This window comes from Oncorhynchus mykiss, chromosome 3 (assembly GCF_013265735.2).
Source record: "Oncorhynchus mykiss isolate Arlee chromosome 3, USDA_OmykA_1.1, whole genome shotgun sequence".
Taxonomy (NCBI): Eukaryota; Metazoa; Chordata; class Actinopteri; order Salmoniformes; family Salmonidae; genus Oncorhynchus; species Oncorhynchus mykiss.
The window spans coordinates 63,937,951-63,964,332 of NC_048567.1; the positions used below are offsets into that span (position 1 = coordinate 63,937,951).

At 42.6% G+C, this 26,382-nt stretch overlaps 1 protein-coding gene across 1 annotated transcript in view; it reads right to left on the reverse strand.

Moving 5' to 3' along the window:
• The window catches only part of LOC110520380 (ephrin type-A receptor 6), a 262,278-nt gene that overhangs the window by 25,952 nt on the left and 209,944 nt on the right, over positions 1–26,382 (reverse strand). The window lies entirely within an intron of this gene.

Below are 26,382 nucleotides of genomic sequence, written 5' to 3' on the forward strand. Positions count from 1 at the left end.
TTAGTTAGCTGTGTTTATTTAAATCATATTAGCCGTGTGCTGACTACATTAGTTCTGTGTAAATATTGGCCCAGGGCTTTACTACAGCAGTCAACAGGTGATATCAGCCTCTCACTAATTAATATCTCATTAACTCAACGCGGTAAAGAGTTGGCTAAGATTTATCTACATACATACCGGTATTATTAAAACCCTTCAAAATAGATGATGAACATGTTCTATTTGGGTTTGTACCAGGGTACCGTGTCTCATGGACAAGGGAGGTGATAGATGACGGCAGCATGATGATGTCCAATAGGTACAGGACATGAGTCCCTGTCCTAACATTCTTAAATAGCCAATCAACATCAATCAAAATAGTCCAATCAATGCAACATGTAGGCCTAATCAACTAGACATTAGTGGCTATAAATGCTGTACACCACTCAACATGTTTCTAGTGGTTAGGAGAGTAGGCCTAAACAAACGCAATGGGAAAGTTTGAATGGAGGGGAAATGGTGCTCTACAGTCACGTGAAGATGATGATGGAAGAATGGAAATCAAATACCAAACCACTTTACTGACTTTACATTCATGTGGTTAACGAGTCTGTCTATAACTGACCTCACATTAATTTGGTTAACGAGTCTGTCTATAACTGACTTTACATTCATTTGGTTAACGAGTCTGTCTATAACTGACCTCACATTCATTTGGTTAACGAGTCTGTCTATAACTGACCTCACATTCATTTGGTTAACGAGTCTGTCTATAACTGACCTCACATTCATTTGGTTAACGAGTCTGTCTATAACTGACCTCACATTCATTTGGTTAACGAGTCTGTCTATAACTGACCTCACATTCATGTGGTTAACGAGTCTGTCTATAACTGACCTCACATTCATTTGGTTAACGAGTCTGTCTATAACTGACCTCACATTAATTTGGTTAACGAGTCTGTCTATAACTGACCTCACATTCATTTGGTTAACGAGTCTGTCTATAACTGACCTCACATTCATTTGGAAAAATAAGCAACACAACAAACTCAGAAAAGCCAGATAATGTATAATAATAACTACAGTTATCAACAAAGCCAACAGAAAGGCTTAATCTTAATCCTAAACCCTGCTGGTCTTCTCTGTGAGAGAGAAGCCCTCTCCATCTCCTTCCTGCTCCTCTACAGGATTCAGGCCCTGGGCTGACTGGAGGCTGACTGGAGGTCAAGTGAAGGTGGTGCTGTCTGGTCCTGGGGCTTGCAGGGCTGAGCAGAGTTTTATGGCTGGACTGTATGGGGTTGGTGTGTAGACTGCAGGGCTGCAGCTGTGGTATATGCTGTGTTAGGCAGGGCTGGAGTAGTGCTGAGAGACCCACTGCCACAGGGCTGATAAGGAGAGCTCAGGCCAGCTTGGAGCCTCCCTCATCCCTACCCCTTCCCTCTCTCTTCCGTCCCTTCCTGCTTCCTGTCTCCATTTTAATGTGCTTAATGCTTAAAACTGCTACATTTATTTCAGCCCCATCAGTAACTTGACTGGTGGATGTTTCCTATAGTAATATCAACTTCATGACACAGTGGCATTTCCAGCAGGCAGTTTAGTTTTGTGAGCTGAAGCTAATTCTGCCTCCTGATCTATTTCAATGCTTGGTTTGTTCATAATAATGAGGAACATAATAACCTTTTAAATGCGAGTAAATCTTGCCAAATGATAGTTAAAATGGAACAACAACATAATATCATGGCTGATTGAAATTAGCCAATTTATTTAGCATAATGAGTCAGCCGAAAGGGCATTTTGTCTCTCTCTCCTCTCTCTCAAAATAATATCACTTCTCATAACACCCACAGTAAAACATACACACAGATGACAATTATTATTTCACAGTATTATTAGATATTACATCTCACATTGTTGCTGTTTGCTTGGTGTGTTTGTGTGTGTGTTATTGTTGTTCTCTCTGGAATCCCTTGTATATTAGCTGATTTATCTCAATGGGGTGTTATCACCCACAAATCTGTAGATAAATAAAATCTAAGTGAGCAAATGACTCTGTCCAAACTAGTTTAGTTTTGCTGTAAGCGACACACACACACACACACACACACACACAAACACACACACACACACACACACACAGCGACCAGAGTTTAACTGCTGTAGCATCTAGCTCAGTCAGGGGGCCAGCATCTGCTGCTAGCATATTGGCCTCTGATAGGGAACAATAAACACAGCATAAATACAATCTCCCCAGCCTGCATGATTACAATCACACTCCTACTGCTGCAGAGCACCATGTAACACACACAACATATTTGTTTAGAAGAGTTAAGCTGGAGCACACGGTTATGCTCATGGCAGGATACGGTGGCCAACAGAGTTGGCAGATACACCATAGAAAGCAACCCTGAGAAGAAACAACTAACATAATATGTTAGCTCTCAATATAGCACCTAATGTATAGTAGCTTCCAGGATATTCATTATAAATCACACCAGACATAGGGAAAATACTCTTATCCTTCCTCATGCACTACATTTATTTATGTGATGGGATGAAGCCAACATTTTGTTTATTGAAAATGTATATTGAAATTTATGTGCAAAGCAGCTCTGAACATGTTTTCAAAATGAAGGTGGAATTTATCTCATTTCTTTAAGGAATATAGATTCCTCACTCACTTCTACAAACACGTCTCCTGTGCCACTAGGGGCGCTAAAACACTATACCACTTTTATTCTACCCAAAGAAACACATACAAAGCCCACTCTCCCTTCGGCAAATCAGACCACGACTATATCCTCCTGCTTCCTGTTTACAAACAAAAGCTCAAACAGGAAGAACCAGTTACGGGCTCAATATGGAAGAGGTCCGATGAAGCAGACGTGAGGCTACAAGACTGTTTTGCTCGTATAGACTGAGATGTGCTCTGGGATTCAGGACCGCAGTGGAGAAGGTGTAAAGTTTCAAGTTCCTCGCCGTACACATCACTGACGATCTGAAATGGTCCACCCACACAGACAGCGTGGTGAAGAAGGTACAACAGCGCCAGGCTGAAGACATTTGGCTAGGCCCCTAAAACCCTCAGAAACTTCTACAGATGCACCATTGAGAGCATCCTGTTGGGCTGAATCACCGCCTGGTACGGCAACTGAGGTCTGCACAACGCATCACCAGGGGCAAACTATGGCGCGGATGCTACAAACTATGACGGGTCAAAGTCTACACTTGTTGTATTTGGCGCATGTGGCAAATACAGTTTGATTTGATTTGAAGCTACCTGCCCTCCAGGACACATACAGCACCCGATGTCACAGGAAGGCCAACAATAAAATGAAGGACAACAACCACCTGAGCCACTGCCTGTTCACCCTGCTATCATCCAGAAGGCAAGGTCAGTACAGGTGCATCACAGCTGGGACCGAGAGACTGAAAAACAGCTTCTATCTCAAGGCAATCAGACTGTTAAATAGCCATCACTAGCCGGCTTCCACCCGGTTACGTAACCCTGCACCTTAGAGGCTGCTTCCCTACATACAGTACCAGTCAAAAGTTTGGACACACCTACTCATTCAAAGGTGTTTATTTAATTTGACTTTTCTACATTGTAGAATAATAGTGAAGACTTCAAAACTATGAAACAACACATATGGAATCATGTAGTAACCAAAAAGTGTTAAACAAATCAAAATATATTTTAGATTCTTCAAAGTAGTCAGTCACCCTTTGCCTTGATGACAGCTTTGCACACTCTTGGCATTCTCTAAACCAGCTTCACCTGGAATGCTTTTCCAACAGTCTTGAAGGAGTTCCCACATATGCTGAACACTGGTTGTCTGCTTTTCCTTCACTCTGCAGTCCAACTCATCACAAACCATCTCAATTGGGTTGAAGTTGAGTGATTGTGGAGGCCAGGTCATCTGATCCAGAACTACATCATTCCTTCTTGGTCAAATAGCCCTTACAAGCCTGGAGATGTGTTGGGTCATTGTCCTGTTGAAAAGCAAATGACAGTCCCACTAAGCCCAAACCAGATAGGATGGCGTATCGCTGCAGAATGCAATGGTAGCCATGCTGGTTCAGTGTGCCTTGAATTGTAAATAAATCACTGACAGTGTCACCAGCAAAGCACTCCCACACTATCACACCACTTCCATGCTTCAAAGTGGGAACTACACATGCGGAGATCACAAAGACACGGCAGTTGGAAGCACAAATCTCAAATTTGGACTCATCAGACCAAAGGAGAGATTTCCACTGGTCTAATGTCCATTGCTCGTGTTTCTTGGTCCAAGCAAGTTTCTTCTTATTATTGGTGTCCTTTAGTAGTGTTTTTTTTGCAGCAATTCGACCATGAAGGCCTGATTCACGCAGTCTCCTCTGAACAGTTGATGTTGAGATGTCTCCATTACTTGAGCTCTGTGAATCATTTATTTGGGCTGCAATTTCTGAGGCTGGTAATTCTAATGAACTTATCCTCTGCAGCAGAGGTAACTCTGGGTCATAATGAGAGCCAGTCTCATCATAGCACTTGATGGTTTTTGCGACGGCACTTGAAGAAACTTTAAAAGTTATTGAAATGTCAAAGTTCTTCACCTTCATGTCTTAAATTAATGATGAACTGTAATTTCTCTTTGTTTATTCAAACTGTTCTTGCCAAAATATGGACTTGGTCTTTTACCAAATAGGGCTATCTTCTATATACCACCCCTACCTTGTCACAACACAACTGATTGGCTCAAATGCACTAAGAAGGAAATAAATGTAACAAATGTATTTTTAACAAGGCACACCTGTTAATTGAAATGCATTCCAGGTGACTACCTCATGAAGCTGGTTGAGAGAATGCCAAGAGTGTGTAAAGGGTGGCTACTTTGAAGAATCTCAAATATAAAATATATTTTGATTCCTTTTTGGTTACTACATGATTCCATATGTGTTATTTCATAGTTGTGATGTCTTCACTATTATTATACAATGTAGAAAATAGTAAAAATAAAGAAAAACCCTGGAATGAGTAAGAGTGTCCTAACTTTTGACTGGTACTGTACATAAACTTGGAATCATTGGCCACTTTAATAATGGAAAACTAGTCACTTTAATAAAGTTTAAATAATGTTTAAATACTGCTTTACTCATCTCATATGTATATACTGTATTTTAGTCAATGCCACTCCAACATTGCTCAATCTAATATTTATATATTTCTTAATTCCATTCTTTTACTTTTAGATTTGTGTGTATTGTTGTGAACTGTTAGATGCTACTGCACTGTTGGAGCTAGGAACACAAGCATTTCGCCACAAACGCAATAACATCTGCTAAATATGTGTATATGACCAATAACATCTGTTAAATATGTGTATGTGACCAATAACATCTGTTAAATATGTGTATGGACCAATAACATCTGTTAAATATGTGTATGGACCAATAACATCTGCTAAATATGTGTATGGACCAATAACATATGTTAAATTTGTGTATGGACCAATAACATCTGTTAAATATGTGTATGGACCAATAACATCTGCTAAATATGTGTATATGACCAATAACATCTGTTAAATATGTGTATGGACCAATAACATCTGTTAAATATGTGTATGGACCAATAACATCTGTTAAATATGTGTATGGACCAATAACATCTGTTAAATATGTGTATGTGACCAATAACATCTGTTAAATATGTGTATGGACCAATAACATCTGTTAAATATGTGTATGGACCAATAACATCTGTTAAATATGTGTATGGACCAATAACATCTGTTAAATATGTGTATGTGACCAATAACATCTGTTAAATATGTGTATGTGACCAATAACATCTGTTAAATATGTGTATGTGACCAATAACATCTGTTAAATATGTGTATGGACCAATAACATCTGTTAAATATGTGTATGGACCAATAACATCTGTTAAATATGTGTATGGACCAATAACATCTGTTAAATATGTGTATGTGACCAATAACATCTGTTAAATATGTGTATGTGACCAATAACATCTGTTAAATATGTGTATGGACCAATAACATATGTTAAATATGTGTATGTGACCAATAACATCTGTTAAATATGTGTATGGACCAATAACATCTGTTAAATATGTGTATGGACCAATAACATCTGTTAAATATGTGTATGGACCAATAACATCTGTTAAATATGTGTATGGACCAATAACATATGTTAAATATGTGTATGTGACCAATAACATCTGTTAAATATGTGTATGAACCAATAACATCTGTTAAATATGTGTATGGACCAATAACATCTGTTAAATATGTGTATGGACCAATAACATATGTTAAATATGTGTATGTGACCAATAACATCTGTTAAATATGTGTATGAACCAATAACATCTGTTAAATATGTGTATGTGACCAATAACATCTGTTAAATATGTGTATGAACCAATAACATCTGTTAAATATGTGTATGGACCAATAACATCTGTTAAATATGTGTATGGACCAATAACATCTGTTAAATATGTGTATGTGACCAATAACATCTGTTAAATATGTGTATGGACCAATAACATCTGTTAAATATGTGTATGGACCAATAACATCTGTTAAATATGTGTATGGACCAATAACATCTGCTAAATATGTGTATGGACCAATAACATCTGCTAAATATGTGTATGGACCAATAACATCTGTTAAATATGTGTATGGACCAATAACATCTGTTAAATATGTGTATGGACCAATAACATCTGTTAAATATGTGTATGGACCAATAACATCTGTTAAATATGTGTATGGACCAATAACATCTGTTAAATATGTGTATGGACCAATAACATATGTTAAATATGTGTATATGACCAATAACATCTGTTAAATATGTGTATGGACCAATATCATCTGTTAAATATGTGTATATGACCAATAACATCTGTTAAATATGTGTATGGACCAATAACATCTGTTAAATATGTGTATGTGACCAATAACATATGTTAAATATGTGTATGTGACCAATAACATCTGTTAAATATGTGTATGTGACCAATAACATCTGTTAAATATGTGTATGTGACCAATAACATCTGTTAAATATGTGTATGTGACCAATACAATTTGATTTGATTTGATCAATACCCGGCGGTTTCAGAGGAAGGCCCTAAAATGTGTCTAAGACTCCAGCCACCCAAGTCATAGACTGTTAAATGTTTAGTAATTTAGCAGACACTCTTATCCAGAGCAACTTACAGTAGTGAGTTCATACATTTCATAATTATTTTTTCTCCCCTTACTGGTGGGACTTGAACCAACAACCCTGGCGTTGAGAGCCACACGGGATCTTCTCTCTGCTACCGTATGGCAAGCAGTACGGATGCACCAAGTCTAGAACCAACAGGACCCTGAACAGCTTCTAGCCCCAAGCCATAAGACTACTGAACAGGAAATATTCACCCATTTTGAATGTTATATTGTTTTTGTGCATCTCTGAGCGATGTTCTATCGATTCCCGGGATAATTTCATGTTTTCATTTGTATCTGAGCTATTGCCGTTCAAGAAGGCAGAAATTTGGCCGGTAAAACATAGCATTGCAATAAAGACACTTTAAACTACAGTGGAAGTCAATAGCAATACAACTTTTAGATTACGAAAATGTTGATCATACATGAAGATTTCAATACTAGGTCGATGTCATAACGCAGGAGTTTGTCTTCTCTTGAATGAACCGTTGATCATATTTTATTTAACATTTCTACCTCGAGAAATGTGTCATTTAACAGAGTTTTCTCCTATTTGTCTGCCTCTTCAGTCCAGGGTGCCGTTGAGAATATCAGACTCCACTCTGCAAGGCACATCGATCTGCAGGTTGAACATGGTGAGAATGTAGATTCCTAAATTGATAGTGCAGTTTGTTTAGGCGATTTGACAGCTAACTAGCTACTTCACATGCTGATATTGACTTTGGTATTATTGTGTGTAGCTACGTTAGCTAGCCAGCCAGACGATAGAGAGAGCGTTGCATTGAGTTGTGGGTTTTGTAGTCGATTTGAGCTGCAACAGATAACTACAACGATTTTCACATGTTGCTACCAACCTTATTATATAACAAAATTAAACATTTATTCACAAAAAATATTGTTCTCACATATGTATTAATTATAGGAATGAGTGTATTTTTCCACGAATCCCTTAACTAAATAGCTACCCAGACTATCCGCATTGACCCTCTTTGCAATAACTCTTTTGACTCATCACATAAACTGCTGCTACTGCTACTTTCCTGTTGCCTAGTCACTCTACCCCTACTTATATGTACATATCTACCTCAATTACCTCGTTCCCCTGCATATCGACTCAGTATTGGTACCCAGTGAATAGCGAAGTTATCGTTACTTTTCTACATTTTTCTCTCTGCATTGTTGGGAAGGGCCCGGCCCGTAAGTAAGCATTTCACGGTAAAGTCTACACCTGTTGTATTCGGCGCATGTGACAAATTATACAGCTTTCAAAATCCACAGTACACACACACTCTCTCTCTCTCACTCTCTCTCTGTGTGTGTCGGAGGAAGATTGGAAACCCATTAAAATCACCGGTCAATTAGTGGGAGCGATGGATGGATTTTCCAGTCTAGTGTAGTTAAGCTCCCAGTAAACGAATGTTGTCTCATTACAGCAGTTTGACCCGTGTGTGGTTTTAATGAGCTTGCCTTGCCCCAAGGCCTCCATTAACAATTTAGAAAATCAATGACTTCTGTATTGATGCTATACTGTAACAGGCTTAAACAATGTAAAAACGTTAGGTTACTGAGGGAATGAGGAGAGGGAGAAGGAGAGAGAGAAAGAGGGGGAAGAAGAGAGCAGTGGGAGAGAGAGGAAGGAAGGGAGGGATGGAAGAAGGAAGACCAAGGTGGTTGATGAAAACGTGTTTGAGAAAAACAACAAGGACACGTCAATATGTCTGATTGTTTTGTTGCTACCCTGACATAATGATGCTTTAGATTCTACCCCAGGAGGGAATATGGAGAGCGATAACCTTTTTGGAGGACACACACATACACACACACACCAAACCAATCTCTGCCGTCAATTATATTTGCTTATGAGGGGTTCTGTGTTGCTCTAGGGAGCTGAGAGAGGGAATGAACTTTATTCATACATGATGTAGGTTCCAGTGGGACCTAAGGTAATCATTAAGACCAATGTGACATTCCGAGAGTGTTTAGTGTGTGTTTATGTGTGTGTGTACAGTATACAGTCTGTTTGTGTTTGACTCTCCCTTAGGCAAGGTCACCTCCCACAACAGTCTTCTGAACCAAACCAAACACAGCCTGCATCTCTGGAGCCTCTAACCTCATTACCAGCCGAAGTCAACCCCACTGCATGGTGGGTAGTCTATGGACAGTTTTGGACCCGTGGCGTAAACACAGTAACCCTGGTGCTCTGACAGAGGTCATGTCCCTGTGGGGCCAAACATCCTGATGCTAATTGTGGGGTTTATGATTGGATAAAGGCAATTAGCCAGGGTTATGATTGGCTAAACTCTATCAGCGAGGGTTAATGAGTATATTGTGTTCGTCCAATAGGCTTTGACCTCTGTGTTCAACCACCTAGACACAGCATGGAGAGAGGAGCCCTCAGGTCTTTATCAGATTAGTCTGGCCTGTGTGTGTGTGTGTTCTATAGTTCAACTCACCTAAGGAGTTAATGATTACCCACTAAATTTCTTCGACTTTTAGAGTGCAGTCCTGTACTTTCTTTTCCCTTCTGCCTGCTTTTTTGTTCCCTACCGTTTTCCCCTTAATCTTTCCATAGCGTTTAGCTTACTGTCTGCATTTCTCCATTGGTCCTATTCCTCTTTCCATTACTGAAAGGATAGCATTTTGTTTTCTTCCATGAATAGTAAAACTGTCCTCATCCCCCCTGAACCAATCAGCTTATTGATATGCCACACCTGTCAGGTGGATGGATTATCTTGGATCCGTTCCTCGATCCGGACTAGTCTCCCAGTCACTGCCGCTGAAAAACAACCCCCAGCATGATGCTGCCACCACCATGCTTCACCGTAGGGATGGTGCCAGGTGTTCTCCAGACGTGACATTTGGCATTCAGGCCAAAGAGTTCAATCTTGGTTCATCAGACCAGAGAATCTTGTTTCTCATGGTCTGGGAGTCCTTTATGTGCTTTTGGCAAACTCCAAGCAGGTTGTCATGTGCCTTTTACTGAGGAGTTGCTTCCGTCTGGCTTCTCTACCATAAAGGCCTGATTGGTGGAGTGCTGCAGAGATGGTTGTCCTTCTGGAAGGTTCTCCCATCTCCATAGAGGTACTCTGGAGCTCTGTCAGAGTGACCATCGGGTTTTTGGTCACCTCCATGACCAAGGCCCTTATCCACCGATTGCTCAGTTTGGCCGGGCAGCCAGCTCTAGGAAGAGTCTTGGTGGTTCCAAACTTCTTCCATTTAAGAATTATTGAGGCCACTGTGTACCTTCAATGCTGCAGAAATGTTTTGGAACCCTTCCCCAGATCTGTGCCTCAACACAATCCTGTGTTGGAGCTCTACGTACAATTCCAAATCATGTCCAATCGATTGAATTTACCACAGGTGGACTCCAATCAAGTTGTAGAGACGTCTCAAGGATGACCAATGGAAACAGGATGCACCTGAATGCCCTGTATATCGACTAGTTCTAATGTGTCCATGATATTCATCATTTCCCTAAGTGCATGAGGGTGATAGTTTCTGGTGTGATTTCCTTTATGATCCATTGGGGGTACTTAAAACTGTACTATAATCTCCCACCATAATAATAGAGTTGTGTTGCTTGTGAGCTCGATAGGTTAATCTATCATTTTCAAAGAAGTGTGGATCATTTTCATTTGGACCATATAGATATCTTTATCGTCCAATAGCATGTTTAAAATGATCCATCTTTCTTTCTAATCTGTTTGGACAGTTTGCACATTGGGATCAAAAGTGTTTTTAATTCTCCTGAATGGCGCAGTGGTCTAAGGCACTGCATCACAGTCCTAACTGTGCCACTAGAGATCCTGGTTCGTGTCCAGGCTCTGTTGCAGCCGGCCGCGACCTGGAGACCCATGGGGCGGTGCAATATTGGCCCAGCATTGTCTGGGTTAGGGGAGGGTTTGACCGGCAGGGATGTCCTTGTCCCATCACGCTGTAGCGACTGCTTTGGCGGGCTGGGCACAAAGCATGCTGACACGATCTAAATTATATTTACCATAAAAAGGATTACAATAATGAGATGTATCCACCAATCCAAAGAAAGGATAGACGGGAGCTAGACAGCCTGACGTGCCGCTTTGTGGACAACGACTCCCATTGTTAGGGCAGAGAGACATGTATCTAGTCAGTATATCCATCATCTTTAGCTGTCCCCAAAGGAGAACCCTTTTTGGTTCCAGGGGGAAAACCCTTTTTGGTTCCACGTAGTACCCTCTTGGATTCCATTTGGAATCCTCTGTGGAAAGGATTCTACAGTACCTGGAACCAAAAATAGCTATTAAAAAATATAACCATTTTAGGTTCTAGACAGCACCCTTTTCTCCAAGAGTGTAGACTGTAACAGTTGGACTGATAGTGTAAGTGTAAAGTCTGCTTAGACTAACAGTAGAAGTCTTCTCTCAGCGTAAAGTGTGTATATTGTAACAGTACGGTGACTGTATATCCCAGCAGATGCCAGCTCTAGATCATCTGCTGAGCCCAGAGAGCCAGCCTGCCGCAGTTAACAGGTCATTAACAACATCAGTCATACTACAAAAAGAACAACCAAGGGAGGGGAGAGAGGGAACGATAAAAGGAGGGAGGCCAGATGACAACTATTCTCTGTTTATCTGAGTAAAAGTTGAGCTGGATCATGGACTACCCTGTTGCTCGTGACAATGTGTGTGGCTTTCCTAACCTCTCCTCCAGCTCCTGTCATGGTAGACTGCATGCCCTGGCTGACACCAGAATCCCCAGTCGTTAATAGGGTCAACTTCCTGATCTGTGTGTGTCTTTAATAGGGTCGTAGTGACATCCCGATCCCCTTGTTTCTCTCTAATAGTAATCTGGAAAGCCAATGATCTGTATGAAGGACAGTTAAACCAGCTCTGAACTGGCCCTGTTACAATCAATACTCATTTACCTCCTCCTCTCTTCTCTTTCACCATCCTCCTCCTTTCCACCTCTCTTTCTCCCCAGTAATTAATGAGAAGAATAGAACTATTTCTTCACTGACAATTTATGTCCATCTCCATCCCACTGCTGCTTAAGAGCTTTATTGGAGAACAGACACACACATACACACACACATACAAACACACACACACACACACACACACACACACACACACACACACACACACACACACACACACACACACACACACACACACACACACACATACACACACACACACACACACACACACACACACACACACACACACACACACACACACACACACACACTGCCCTGAGCTGAGCTGGTGATGAGAGAGACAGACAGACACGCACAAACACACACTGCCCTGAGCTGGTGATGAGAGAGAGAGACAGACAAACTGACACGCACAAACACACACTGCCCTGAGCTGGTGATGAGAGAGAGAGACAGACAGACACGCACAAACACATACTGCCCTGAGCTGGTGATGAGAGAGAGAGACAGACAGACACGCACAAACACACACTGCCCTGAGCTGGTGATGAGCGAGAGAGACAGACAGACAGACACGCACAAACACACACTGCCCTGAGCTGGTGATGAGAGAGAGAGACAGACAAACACGCACAAACACACACTGCCCTGAGCTGGTGATGAGAGACAGACAGACACGCACAAACACACACTGCCCTGAGCTGGTGATGAGAGACAGACAGACACGCACAAACACACACTGCCCTGAGCTGGTGCTGTGATAAGAGAGAGAGAGAGAGAGAGAGAGAGAGAGAGAGAGAGAGAGAGAGAGAGAGAGAGAGAGAGAGAATGAAAGAAAGAAAGAAAGAAAGAAAGAAAGAAAGAAAGAAAGAAAGAAAGAGAGACCTAACACTGTGTGATAAGGTGAATTAGGGTGTGATTCTGTCAGCTGCTACATGTGGAATTAAAGGACAAATTGTATTCATTAGGAAATAGCTGTTATTCACAACAGGATTCCTCACCTAGAAGAATGAAAGAGAGAAAAACCCCTGATGGTTCCCTGACCCTCCCTCCCTCCTCTCCTCTCCTCTTCTCTCCTCTCCTCTCCTCTCCTCTCCTCTCCTCTCCTCTCCTCTCCTCTCCTCTCCTCTCCTCTCCTCTCCTCTCCTCTCCTCTCTTCTCCTCTCCTCTCTTCTCCTCTACTCTAAGCTCCTCTACACTACTCTCCTCTACTCTCTTCTCCTATACTCTAAGCCCCTCCACACTACTCTCCTCTCCTCTACTCTCTTCTCCTCTCCTCTACACTACTCTAAGCTCCTCTACTCTCTTCTCCTCTCCTCTACACTACTCTAAGCTTCTCTACTCTACTCTAGCTCCTCTCCTCTACACTACTCTAAGCTCCTCTACTCTCCTCTCCGTTACTCTCTTCTCCTCCACAGTACTCGCTTCTCCTCTATACTACTCTAAGCTCCTCTACTCTAAGCTCCTCCCCTATCCGCTACTCCCCTCTCCTCTACACTACTCTAAGCTCCTCTACACTACTCTAAACTCCTCTCCTCTACACTACTCTAATCTCCTCTCCTCTACACTACTCTAAGCTCCTCTCCTCTACTCTACTCTAAGCTCCTCTCCTCTCCTCTACTCTAAACTCCTCTACACTCCTCTACACTACTCTAATCTCCTCTCCTCTACACTACTCTAAACTCCTCTCCTCTCCTCTACTCTAAGCTCCTCTACACTCCTCTACACTCCTCTAATCTCCTCTCCTCTACACTACTCTAAACTCCTCTCCTCTCCTCTACTCTAAGCTCCTCTACACTCCTCTACACTACTCTAAACTCCTCTACACTACTCTAAGCTCCTCTCCTCTACTCTACTCTAAACTCCTCTACACTCCTCTACTCTACTCTAAGCTCCTCTCCTCTACTCTACTCTAAACTCCTCTACACTCCTCTACACTACTCTAATCTCCTCTCCTCTACACTACTCTAAGCTCCTCTACTCTCTTCTCCTCTCCTCTACACTACTCTAAGCTCCTCTACTCTCCTCTCCGTTACTCTCTTCTCCTCCACAGTACTCGCTTCTCCTCTATACTACTCTAAGCTCCTCTACTCTAAGCTCTTCCCCTATCCGCTACTCCCCTCTCCTCTACACCACTCTAAGCTCCTCTACACTACTCTAAACTCCTCTCCTCTACTCTACTCTAATCTCCTCTCCTCTACACTACTCTAATCTCCTCTCCTCTACACTACTCTAAACTCCTCTCCTCTACTCTACTCTAATCTCCTCTCCTCTACACTACTCTAAGCTCCTCTACTCTCTTCTCCTCTCCTCTACACTACTCTAAGCTCCTCTACTCTCTTCTCCTCTCCTCTACACTACTCTAAGCTCCTCTACTCTCTTCTCCTCTCCTCTACACTACTCTAAACTCCTCTCCTCTCCTCTACTCTAAGCTCCTCTACACTCCTCTACACTACTCTAAACTCCTCTCCTCTACTCTACTCTAAACTCCTCTACACTCCTCTACTCTAAGCTCCTCTACACTCCTCTACACTACTCTAAACTCCTCTCCTCTACTCTACTCTAAACTCCTCTCCTCTACACTACTCTAAACTCCTCTCCTCTACTCTGCTCTAAGCTCCTCTACACTCCTCTACACTACTCTAAACTCCTCTCCTCTCCTCTACTCTACTCTAAACTCCTCTCCTCTACTCTACTCTAAACTCCTCTACACTCCTCTACACTACTCTAAACTCCTCTCCTCTACACTACTCTAAGCTCCTCTCCTCTACACTACTCTAAACTCCTCTCCTCTCCTCTACTCTAAGCTCCTCTACACTCCTCTACACTACTCTAAGCTCCTCTCCTCTCCTCTACTCTAAGCTCCTCTACACTCCTCTACACTACTCTAAGCGCCTCTCCTCTACACTACTCTAAACTCCTCTCCTCTCCTCTACTCTAAGCTCCTCTACACTCCTCTACACTACTCTAAACTCCTCTCCTCTACTCTAAACTCCTCTCCTCTACACTACTCTAAGCTCCTCTCCTCTACACTACTCTAAACTCCTCTCCTCTCCTCTACTCTAAGCTCCTCTACACTCCTCTACACTACTCTAAGCTCCTCTCCTCTACTCTACTCTAAGCTCCTCTACACTCCTCTACACTACTCTAAGCTCCTCTACACTCCTCTACACTACTCTAAGCTCCTCTACACTCCTCTACACTACTCTAAGCTCCTCTACACTCCTCTACACTACTCTAAGCTCCTCTCCTCTACACTACTCTAAACTCCTCTCCTCTCCTCTACTCTAAGCTCCTCTACACTCCTCTACACTACTCTAAGCGCCTCTCCTCTACACGACTCTAAGCTCCTCTACACTACTCTAAGCTCCTCTCCTCTACACGACTCTAAGCTCCTCTACACTACTCTAAGCTCCTCTCCTCTACACTACTCTAAACTCCTCTACACTCCTCTACACTCCTCTAATCTCCTCTCCTCTACTCTACTCTACTCTAAACTCCTCTACACTCCTCTACACTACTCTAATCTCCTCTCCTCTACACTACTCTAAGCTCCTCTCCTCTACACTCCTCTACATTACTCTAAGCTCCTCTCCTCTACACTACTCTAAGCTCATCTACATTACTCTAAGCTCCTCTCCTCTACACTACTCTAAGCTCCTCTCCTCTACACTACTCTAAGCTCCTCTCCTCTCCTCTACTCTAAGCTCCTCTCCTCTACACTCCTCTACACTACTCTAATCTCCTCTCCTCTACACTACTCTAAGCTCCTCTCCTCTACACTCCTCTACATTACTCTAAGCTCCTCTCCTCTACACTACTCTAAGCTCATCTACATTACTCTACACTCCTCTCCTCTACACTACTCTAAGCTCCTCTACACTACTCTAAGCTCCTCTACACTACTCTAAGCTCATCTACATTACTCTAAGCTCCTCTCCTCTACACTACTCTAAGCTCCTCTACATTACTCTAAGCTCCTCTCCTCTACACTACTCTAAGCTCCTCTACACTACTCTAAGCTCCTCTCCTCTACACTACTCTAAGCTCCTCTACACTACTCTAAGCTCATCTACATTACTCTAAGCTCTTCTCCTCTACACTACTCTAAGCTCATCTACATTACTCTAAGCTCCTCTCCTCTACACTACTCTAAGCTCCTCTCCTCTACACTACTCTAAACTCCTCTCCTCTACACTACTCTAAACTCCTCTCCTCTCCTCTACACTACTCTAAGCTCCTCTCCTCTACACTACTCTAAACTCCTCTCCTCTACTCTACTCTAAGCTCCTCTCCTCTACACTACTCTAAGCTCCTCTACACTACTCTAAGCTCCTCTACACTACTCTAAGCTCCTCTCCTCTACACTACTCTAAACTTCTCTCCTCTACTCTACTCTAAGCTCCTCTCCTCTACACTACTCTAAGCTCCTCTACACTACTCTAAGCTCCTCTACACTACTCTAAGCTCCTCTCCTCTACACTATTCTAAGCTCCTCTCCTCTACACTACTCTAAGCTCCTCTCCTCTACACTACTCTAAACTCCTCTCCTCTACTCTACTCTAAGCTCCTCTCCTCTACACTACTCTAAGCTCCTCTCCTCTACACTACTCTAAGCTCCTCTCCTCTACACTACTCTAAACTACTCTCCTCTACACTACTCTAAGCTCCTCTCCTCTACACGACTCTAAGCTCCTCTACACTACTCTAAGCTCCTCTCCTCTACACTACTCTAAACTTCTCTCCTCTACACTACTCTAAACTTCTCTCCTCTACACTACTCTAAGCTCCTCTACACTACTCTAAGCTCATCTACACTACTCTACTCTAATCTCCTCTCCTCTACACTACTCTAAACTCCTCTCCTCTACACTACTCTAAGCTCCTCTACACTACTCTAAGCTCATCTACACTACTCTACTCTAATCTCCTCTCCTCTACATTACTCTAAGCTCTTCTCCTCTACACTACTCTAAGCTCATCTACACTACTCTAAGCTCCTCTCCTCTACACTATTCTAAGCTCCTCTCCTCTACACTACTCTAAGCTCCTCTCCTCTACACTACTCTAAACTCCTCTCCTCTACTCTACTCTAAGCTCCTCTCCTCTACACTACTCTAAGCTCCTCTCCTCTACACTACTCTAAGCTCCTCTACACTACTCTAAGCTCCTCTCCTCTACACTACTCTAATCTCCTCTCCTCTACACTACTCTAAACTCCTCTACACTCCTCTACACTACTCTAAACTTCTCTCCTCTACTCTACTCTAAACTCCTCTACACTCCTCTACTCTACTCTAAGCGCCTCTCCTCTCCTCTACTCTAATCTCCTCTCCTCTACACAACTCTAAGCTCCTCTCCTCTACACGACTCTAAGCTCCTCTCCTCTACTCTACACGACACTAAGCTCCTCTCATCTACTCTAAGCTCCTCTCCTCTACTCTAAGCTCCTCTCCTCTCCTCTAAGCTCCTCTCCTCTACTCTAAGCTCCTGTCCTCTACACTACACTAAGCTCCTCTCCTCTACACGACTCTAAGCTCCTCTCCTCTCCTCTACTCTAAGCTCCTCTCCTCTACTCTACTCTAAGCTCCTCTACTCTAAGCTCCTCTCCTCTACACGACTCTAAGCTCCTCTCCTCTACACTACTCTAAGCTCCTCTCCTCTACACTACTCTCCTCTACTCTAAGCTCCTCTTCTCTCCTCTACTCTAAGCTCCTCTCCTCTACTCTACTCTAAGCTCCTCTCCTCTACACTACTCTCCTCTACTCTAAGCTCCTCTTCTCTCCTCTACTCTAAGCTCCTCTCCTCTACTCTACTCTAAGCTCCTCTCCTATCCGCTCCTCTCCTCTACATTCCGCTCCTCTCCTCTCTGAGGTGTTCAGCTGAACAGCAGGAGTGCTGAGAAGGAAGGGAAGTAGCAACAGTATAAATAGCAGGTCTGTTAAACAATTGAAACATGAGCTTTTCAAAACACTACTGCAGCACAGTATCAACAGTATAAATAGCTAGATAGCTGGCCCGCTCTGCCACTCTGCTCTATCTCACTCTGTGTGATGAAGTGTTGGGTATCATTCTCTCTCTCTGCCTCATCTCACTCTGTGTACTGTAGTGTTGGGTAACAGTCTCTCTCTCTCTCTGCCTCATCTCACTCTGTGTACTGTAGTGTTGGGTAACAGTATCTCTCTCTATTGGTCTGTGTGTACTGAGGGTAAACAAAGTGTGTTACTGATAGAACTGCACCAAGCTGAACTGCAGAAACAGCACACAGCATTATTGTTTGTTATACAACTCACTGTGAGCATTCTGTAAAGCAGAAATAATACCAACATAGTTTGAATTATACAGTATGGCTTATATTGAAATGTGCAAATATGCCATGTATCACAAGTAGTGCAAGAAGTAGTTTGAAGACACAATAGTGTAATGTCATTGGATATTGATTAACAGTGACTAGCATTGAAAATACATGAACAAACAAAGTCATACAGATTGAAAGAAGACAATCATTCTATTGTTACAAAGAGAAACTTTTGAAATTGTGAGACATCCATCAGAATTCCAGGACTATGAATCTAACCACTGGGTATTAATGAGTCCTGTCATTAGGTAGGTGTAGGGAAATTATCTCTGCAGGGGAGAGGGTTCAGATAAAAACCTGGGCATTAATCATGTCAAACACTAATAGTCAGTCAGTCAGTCAGTCACTCTCTCTCTCTCTCTCTCTCTCTCTCTCTCTCTCTCTCTCTCTCTCTCTCTCTCTCTCTCTCTCTCTCTCTCTCACTCAGCACAGTACGGCACACACAGTGAAGAGGGTTATTGAAGACTGATTTTCCTACAGGAGAGACAGAAAAGTTAACTACAGAGCTGTTACTTTTATTATTGAACCTTTATTTAACTAGGCAAGTCAGTTAAGAACAAATACATTTTTACAATGACGGCCTACTATTAAACCCCCCTCGGCCAAACCCTCCCCTAGCCCGGACGACGCTGGGCCAATTGTGCGCTGCCCTATGGGACTGCAGGTCACATCCGGTTGTGATACAGGATCAAACCCGGGTCTGTAGTGAGGCCCCTAGCACTGCGATGCAGTGCCTTAGACTGCTGCGCCAGATGTAGGATCTTAATTTGTGCCAGTTTGCTACAGCAGGAAAATAATCTTGCAGCAAAAGAAATGTGAATATTTACATGAATTATAATTATATTTAATGGAAATTTTTTTGTATGGATTGTTCTATTTTTCGTTAGGACAAATCAAGTCTGACATTTTAAAGTGTAAATTACAAACTTCAGAAGCCTTTTTCAACCTTGAATACACTACAAATTTCTCAGCAACAAAAGAGTGATCAAATGAAAATCCTACATCTGTATCCTACATCTCTCCCCCATCTGAAGAGGAGAGCAGAGAAAGCAAAAAAACAAATGTCCCTTTTTCAGGACCCTGTCTTTCAAAGATAATTCGTAAAAATCTAAATAACTTCACAGATCTTCATTGTAAAGGGTATAAACACTATTTCCCATGCTTGATCAATGAACCATAAACAATTAATGAACATGCACCTGTGGAACGGAAATTAAGACACTAACAGCTTACAGACGGTCAGCAATTAAGGTCACAGTTATGAAAACTTAGGACACTAAAGAGGCCTTTCTACTGACTCTGAAAAACACCAGAAGAAAGATGCCCAGGGTCCCTGCTCATCTGTGTGAATGTGCCTTAGGCATGCTGCAAGGAGGCATGAGGACTGCAGATGTGGCCAGGGCAATAAATTGCAATGTCTGTACTGTGAGACGCCTAAGACAGCACTACAGGGAGACAGGATGGACAGCTGATCGTCCTCGCAGTGGCAGACCACGTGTAACAACACTTGCACAGGATCGGTACATCCGAACATCACACCTGCGGGACAGGTACAGGATGGCAACAACGACTGCCCGAGTTACACCAGGAACGCACATTCCCTCCATCAGTGCTCAGACTGTCTGCAATAGGCTGAGAGAGGCTGGACTGAGGGCTTGTAGGCCTGTTGTAAGGCAGATCCTCACCAGACATCACCGACAACAACATCGCCTATTGGCAAGTACCCTCCGTCGCTGGACCAGACAGGACTGGCAAAAGTGCTCTTCACTGATGAGTCGCGGTTTAGTCTCACCAGGGGTGATGGTCGGATTCACGTTTATTGTCGAAGGAATGAGAGTTACACCGAGGCCTGTACTCTGGAGTGGGATTGATTTGGAGGTGGAGGGTCCGTCATGGTCTGGGGCGGTGTGTCACAGCATCATCGGACTGAGCTTGTTGTCATTGCAAGCAATCTCAACGCTGTGCGTTACAGGGAAGACATCCTCCTCCCTCATGTGGTACCCTTCCTGCAGGCTCATCTTGACATGACCCCCCAGCATGACAATGCCACCAGCCATACTGCTCGTTCTGCGTGTGATTCCCGCAAGACAGGAATGTCAGTGAGCTGCAATGGCCAGCGAAGAGCCCGTATCTCAATCCCATTGAGCACGTCTGGGACCTGTTGGATCGGAGGGTGAGGGCTAATGCCATTCCCCCCAGAAATGTCCGGGAACTTGCAGGTGCCTTGGTGGAAGAGTGGGGTAACATCTCAAAGCAAGAATTGGCCAATCAGGTGCAGTCCATGAGGAGGAGATTCCCTGCAGTACTTAATGCAGCTGGTGGCTTCACCAGATACTGACTGTTACTTTTGATTTTGACCCCGCTTTGTTCAGGGACACATTATTGCTGTTGGTCACATGTCTGTGGAACTTGTTCAGTTTATGTCTCAGTTGTTGACTGTTATGTTCATAGAAATATTTACACATGTTAAGTTTGCTGAAAATAAATGCAGTTGACAGTGAGAGGACGTTTCTTTTTTTGCTGAGTTTGTAATCGCTTAAAATGAAAGTCCTTGAGAGGGATTATACTAATTACAGTATTGCACCAACATCCACATGGACTCATATCTCTTTCTCTCTTTCCCTCCTTCCTCCACCCAGTTCCTCTTTATAAAGCGTATATTAGTTGTGTGACTTTGTCCCCAGCCCGTTAGGTCTACCTCAGGCTGCTGTTGTCCATGTTAATGTATAGCAGGTAAATAGGTACTGCTCTACTCTGCATGCAGATAAACACACAGGTTCACTGTAACATCTTACCTCCCTCTCCACAGCCCAGCTGCTCCTCTCAACCTCTCTCACCCCACACACCCCTCTCCCCTTCTGCCCTTTGACCCACATCTGCCACAGCAGGGGCACCAACAGGGTTATAGAGGGTTAGAAAGGGGCAGGAGCAGCAGATGCCCATGCCCACACTGCTCAGGCCCTTTTAAACTGCCCCTAGAGAAAAAACAAACCTGCTGATCGTACCTCACACATATTCTAACTAACAACCTGTTAACTCACAGCTAGACATCAGGCACTCTCTTCTGTATTTCAAATCAAAGTGTATTGGTCACGTACACAGTTTAGCAGATGTTATAGCGGGTGCAGTGAAATGCTTGAGTTACTAGCTCCTAACAGTGCAGTAAAAATGTCAGACAAGAACACCAATAATAATCCTAAAATATGCCAGGACAATTACAGTTAAAAAACAAAATAACACTGGAACAGTAATCAAAATGCAATATATGAGCATATACACCAAAAAGTTAAACTAAGAATGAAATGTAAAGCTGTAGATTCACTGAGTGTACAAAACATTAGGAACACCTGCTCTTTCCATGACACAGACTGACCAGGTGAATCCAGGTGAAAGCTATGATCCCTTATTGATGTCACTTGTTAAATCCACTTCAATCAGTGTAGATAAAGGGGAGGAGACAGGTTAAAGAAGGATTTTAAGCCTTGAGACAATTGACATGGATAGTGTATTTGTGTCATTCAGAGGGTGAATGGGCATAACAAAGTATTTTTGTTCCTTTGAACGGGTATGGTAGTAGGTGCCAGGTACACCGGTTTTTCACACTCAACAGTTTCTTGAGTGTATGGTCCACCACCCAAAGGACCTCCAGCCAACTTGACACAACTGCGGGAAGCATTGGAGTCAACATGGGCCAGCATCCCTGTGGAACACTTTCGACACCTTGCAGTGTCCATGCCCTGACAAATGTAGGCTTTTCTGAGGGTAAAAGGGTGGGCAACTCAATATTAGGAAGGCGTTCTTAATGAATGTTTTGTACACTCAGTGTATATTACAGTGGGCTATGTCAAGAACCAGTATATAAATATGGGTATGTGTTTAAAAAGTGTAACAAAATTGTAATGCGCAGTAGTAGATATAATTAGAATGTAAAGAATACATTATGTTAATACACAGTATAAAACAAACAGTCCAGTGTTTGTCTCTATATATACATGGAACAGCTGCTTTGGCTTTGTGTGTTTGTGAGTATGTGCAGCATGCATGTGTGAATGTACCGTTGAAGTCAGAAGTTTACTTACACTTAGGTTGAACCACTCCACAAATGTCTTGTTAACAAACTATAGTTTGTTAAAGTCGGAAAGACATCTACTTTGTGCATGACACAAGTTTCTTTTCAAGCAATTGTTTACATACAGATTATTTAATTTATAATTCACTGTATCACAATTCCAGTGGGTCAGAAGTTTACATACACTAAGTTGACTGTGCCTTTAAACAGCTTGGAAAATTCCAGAAAATGATGTCATGGCTTTAGAAGCTTCTGATAGGCTAATTGACATAATTTGAGTCAATTTGAGGTTTACTTGTGGATGTATTTCAAGGCCTACCTTCAAACTCAGTGCCTCTTTGCTTGACATCATTGGAAAATCAAAAGAAATCAGCCAAGACCTTAGAAAACAAATTGTAGACCACAAGTCTGGTTCATCCTTGGGAGCAATTTCCAAACACCTGAAGGTACCATGTTCATCTGTACAAACAATAATCTGCAAGTATAAACACCATGGGACCACGCAGCCGTCATACCGCTCAGGAAGGAGACAAGTCTCCTAGAGATGAATGTACTCTGGCGTGAAAAGTGCAAATCAATCCCAGAACAACAGTAAAGGACCTTGTGAAGATGCTGGAGGAAACAGGTACAAAAGTATCTATATCCACAGAAAAACGAGTCCTATATCAACATAACCTGAAAGGCCACTCAGAAAGGAAGACGCCACTGCTCCAAAACTGCCATAAAAAAGCCAGACTACGGTTTGCAACTGGATATGGGGACAAAGATCGTACTTTTTGAGAAATGTCCTCTGGTCTGATGAAACAAAAAAATAGAACTGTTTGGCCATAATGACCATTGTTAGGTTTGGAGGAAAAAGGGGGAGGCTTGCAACCCGAAGAACATCATTCCAACTGTGAATCACGGGGGTGTCAGCATCATGTTGTGGGGGTGCTTTGCTGCAGGAGGGGCTGGTGCACTTCACAAAATAGGTGGGATCATGTGGAAGGAAAATTACATGGATATATTGAAGCAACATCTCAAGACATCAGTCAGGAAGTTAAAGCTTGGTCGCAAATGGGTCTTCCAAATGGACAATGACCCCAAGCATACTTCCAAAGTTGTGGCAAAATGGCTTAAGGACAACAAAATAAAGGTATTGGAGTGGACATCACAAAGCCCTGACCTCAATCCTATAGAAAAGTTGTGGGCAGAACTAAAAAAGTGTGTGCGAGCAAGGAGGCCTACAAACCTGACTCAGTTACACTAGCTCTGTCAGGAGGAATGGGCCAAAATTCACCCAACTTATTGTGGGAAGCTTGTGGAAGTCTACCTGAAACGTTTGACCCAAGTTAAACAATTTAAAGGCAATGCTATCAAATACTAATTGAGTGTATGTAAACTTCTGATCCACTGGGAATGTGATGAAAGAAATAAAAGCTGAAATAAATAATTCTCTCTACTATTGATCCTAACTGACCTAAGACAGGGAATGTTTTCTTGGATTAAATGTCAGGAATTGTGAAAAACTGAGTTTAAATGTATTTAGCTAAGGTGTATGTAAACTTCTGACTTCAACTGTATAAGTGAGTACCGGAGTCTGTGTGTGTGTGTGTGTTTGGGTGTGAGAGAGCCTATCTGTCTCTTACTACAGGAGTACTACTGTACTTACTACTCTGACTTACCACAGGAGTACTACTTACTACTCTGACTTACTACAGGAGTACCACTTAATATTCTGACTGTCACGACTTCCGCCGAAGTCGGTCCCTCTCCTTGTTCGGGCGGCATTCGGCGGTCGACGTCACCGGCCTTCGAGCCATCGCCGATCCACTTTTCATTTTCCATTTGTTTTGTCTTTGTCTTACACACCTGGTTTCAATTCCCCAATTACTTGTTCATTATTTAACCCTCTGTTCCCCCATGTTTGTTTGTGAGTAATTGTTCATTGTATTGCGGTCCGAATTTGTGGACTTGTATTTTTACGACGTGTATTTTTATATTATTGAGTAAAATTGCTTTCATTACTCATATCTGCTGTCCTGCGCCTGACTCACCTCACCAGCTACACACAGACGCATTACACTGACTTACTACAGTAGTACTACTTACTACTCAGACTTACTACAGGAGTACTATTTACTACTCGGACTAACTACAGGAGTACTACTTACTACTCTGACTTACTACACGAGTACTACTGTACTTACTACTCTGACTTACTACAGGAGTACTACTGTACTTACTACTCTGACTTACTACAGGAGTACTACTGTACTTAATACTTTGACTTACTACAGGAGAGCGTGGTGGCCAGTATTTGTCTACTGTAGCTAGGATGTAAGAGAACTAATCATCATCTCATAACTGATTTCTGTTGGTTGTTCTATGAAGTTCAGCTCCAGGCAGCACATTTGTCTCTCCAGAAAGACAAGTATTTTTTTATCACTAGATAGATATCACATCATCAGTAGACATCACTTCTGACTAGAATGAAGTGAGATGATTTCACACATCGATTTCACACACAAACTCTATGATGAGTAGACATTCTATCAAAACTAACCAAACGGTTCTATCCCAGACAAGAACATTGTTCCTCAAAGTAGATGTCTGTGAGTGAGTGTCGGACTGAGCTAAATCACATTCTACAGGCAGCATGAGGAGAATATTAAATAGCCTACATACTCGTTATGTGTTCCATCTCTCTCTATCTCTGCCTGGTTCTCCCTCTCTTCTCCCTTCCTCTGTCTCAATCTCTCCCTCATCTGTTTCTTTCCATTCCTCCATCCCTCCCTCCCTCCCTCCCTCCCTCCCTCCCTCCCTCCCTCCCTCCCGCTCTGTTTTCCTGGCGGTAGTGTGGCAGCGGTGGTGGGCTATGATCCAATCACCATCTGGCTGCAGCAATCACTCTGTTCTGATTGGTTTTATAATCCAGACAGGATCTCTGATGGACAATCACCCAGCCAGGCAGCAAGCTGCCACAGCAAGCCCTGTCACACACACACCGCACAGTGTATGCACACATACACACGCACGTTGCGCACACATGTACACACACATCTATCTCTCCATCTCTCTCTCTCGCTCTCTCTTTGATAACAGGGGAGGTTCCTGTTGAGTCTGTGTGTGTCTCTCAATTGATTGACCACCCCGGCCAGATTGATTGACCACCCCGGCCAGATTGATTGACCACCCCGGCCAGAGAACAGAGTGATGAGAGAAGAAGAAGAGAGAAGAGGGTTGATTCAGGTTCAGGTGTGTAGAGGTCTGATGATGAACTAGCTGGGTTATCACAGCACAGCAGATCCCAGGAGATCACTTCAGAGATGAACTGTATGGATGGAGGTCATCAGAGTACAGAGCTGGAGTCCTAGTAACACTATAAGGCTATATTTTATTTCTTTATTTTCCGCTATTTTACCATGTAAGTTGACTGAGAACACGTTCTCATTTGCAGCAATGACCTGGGGAATAGTTACAATAGTTATATGGACTGGAACTGTACAGACATGGCCATAGCCAGTTGGTCCACAGCAGTGTTATTCAAACTCAATAAAATTGCATTTTTCTAATTATTTTTCACAAAAACATTTGTATATTGTCCCATACAATAATCTGTACTCATAATATTTTGTTGGGGTCACGACCACGACTTTGAATACAACTGTTACACATGTTTTCAGTGTGATTATAAAACTACAATAGAAACTCACGTAAGACACTAGTTTGGATCAGTAGTTCTAAGTGTAGAATACACTGCACAAGCTGGAACAGCTCCCCACAAGCTTACAGTGCACAGAACACCAGAGAGAGAAACTAGGAGCATATGTATGATGATATTTCA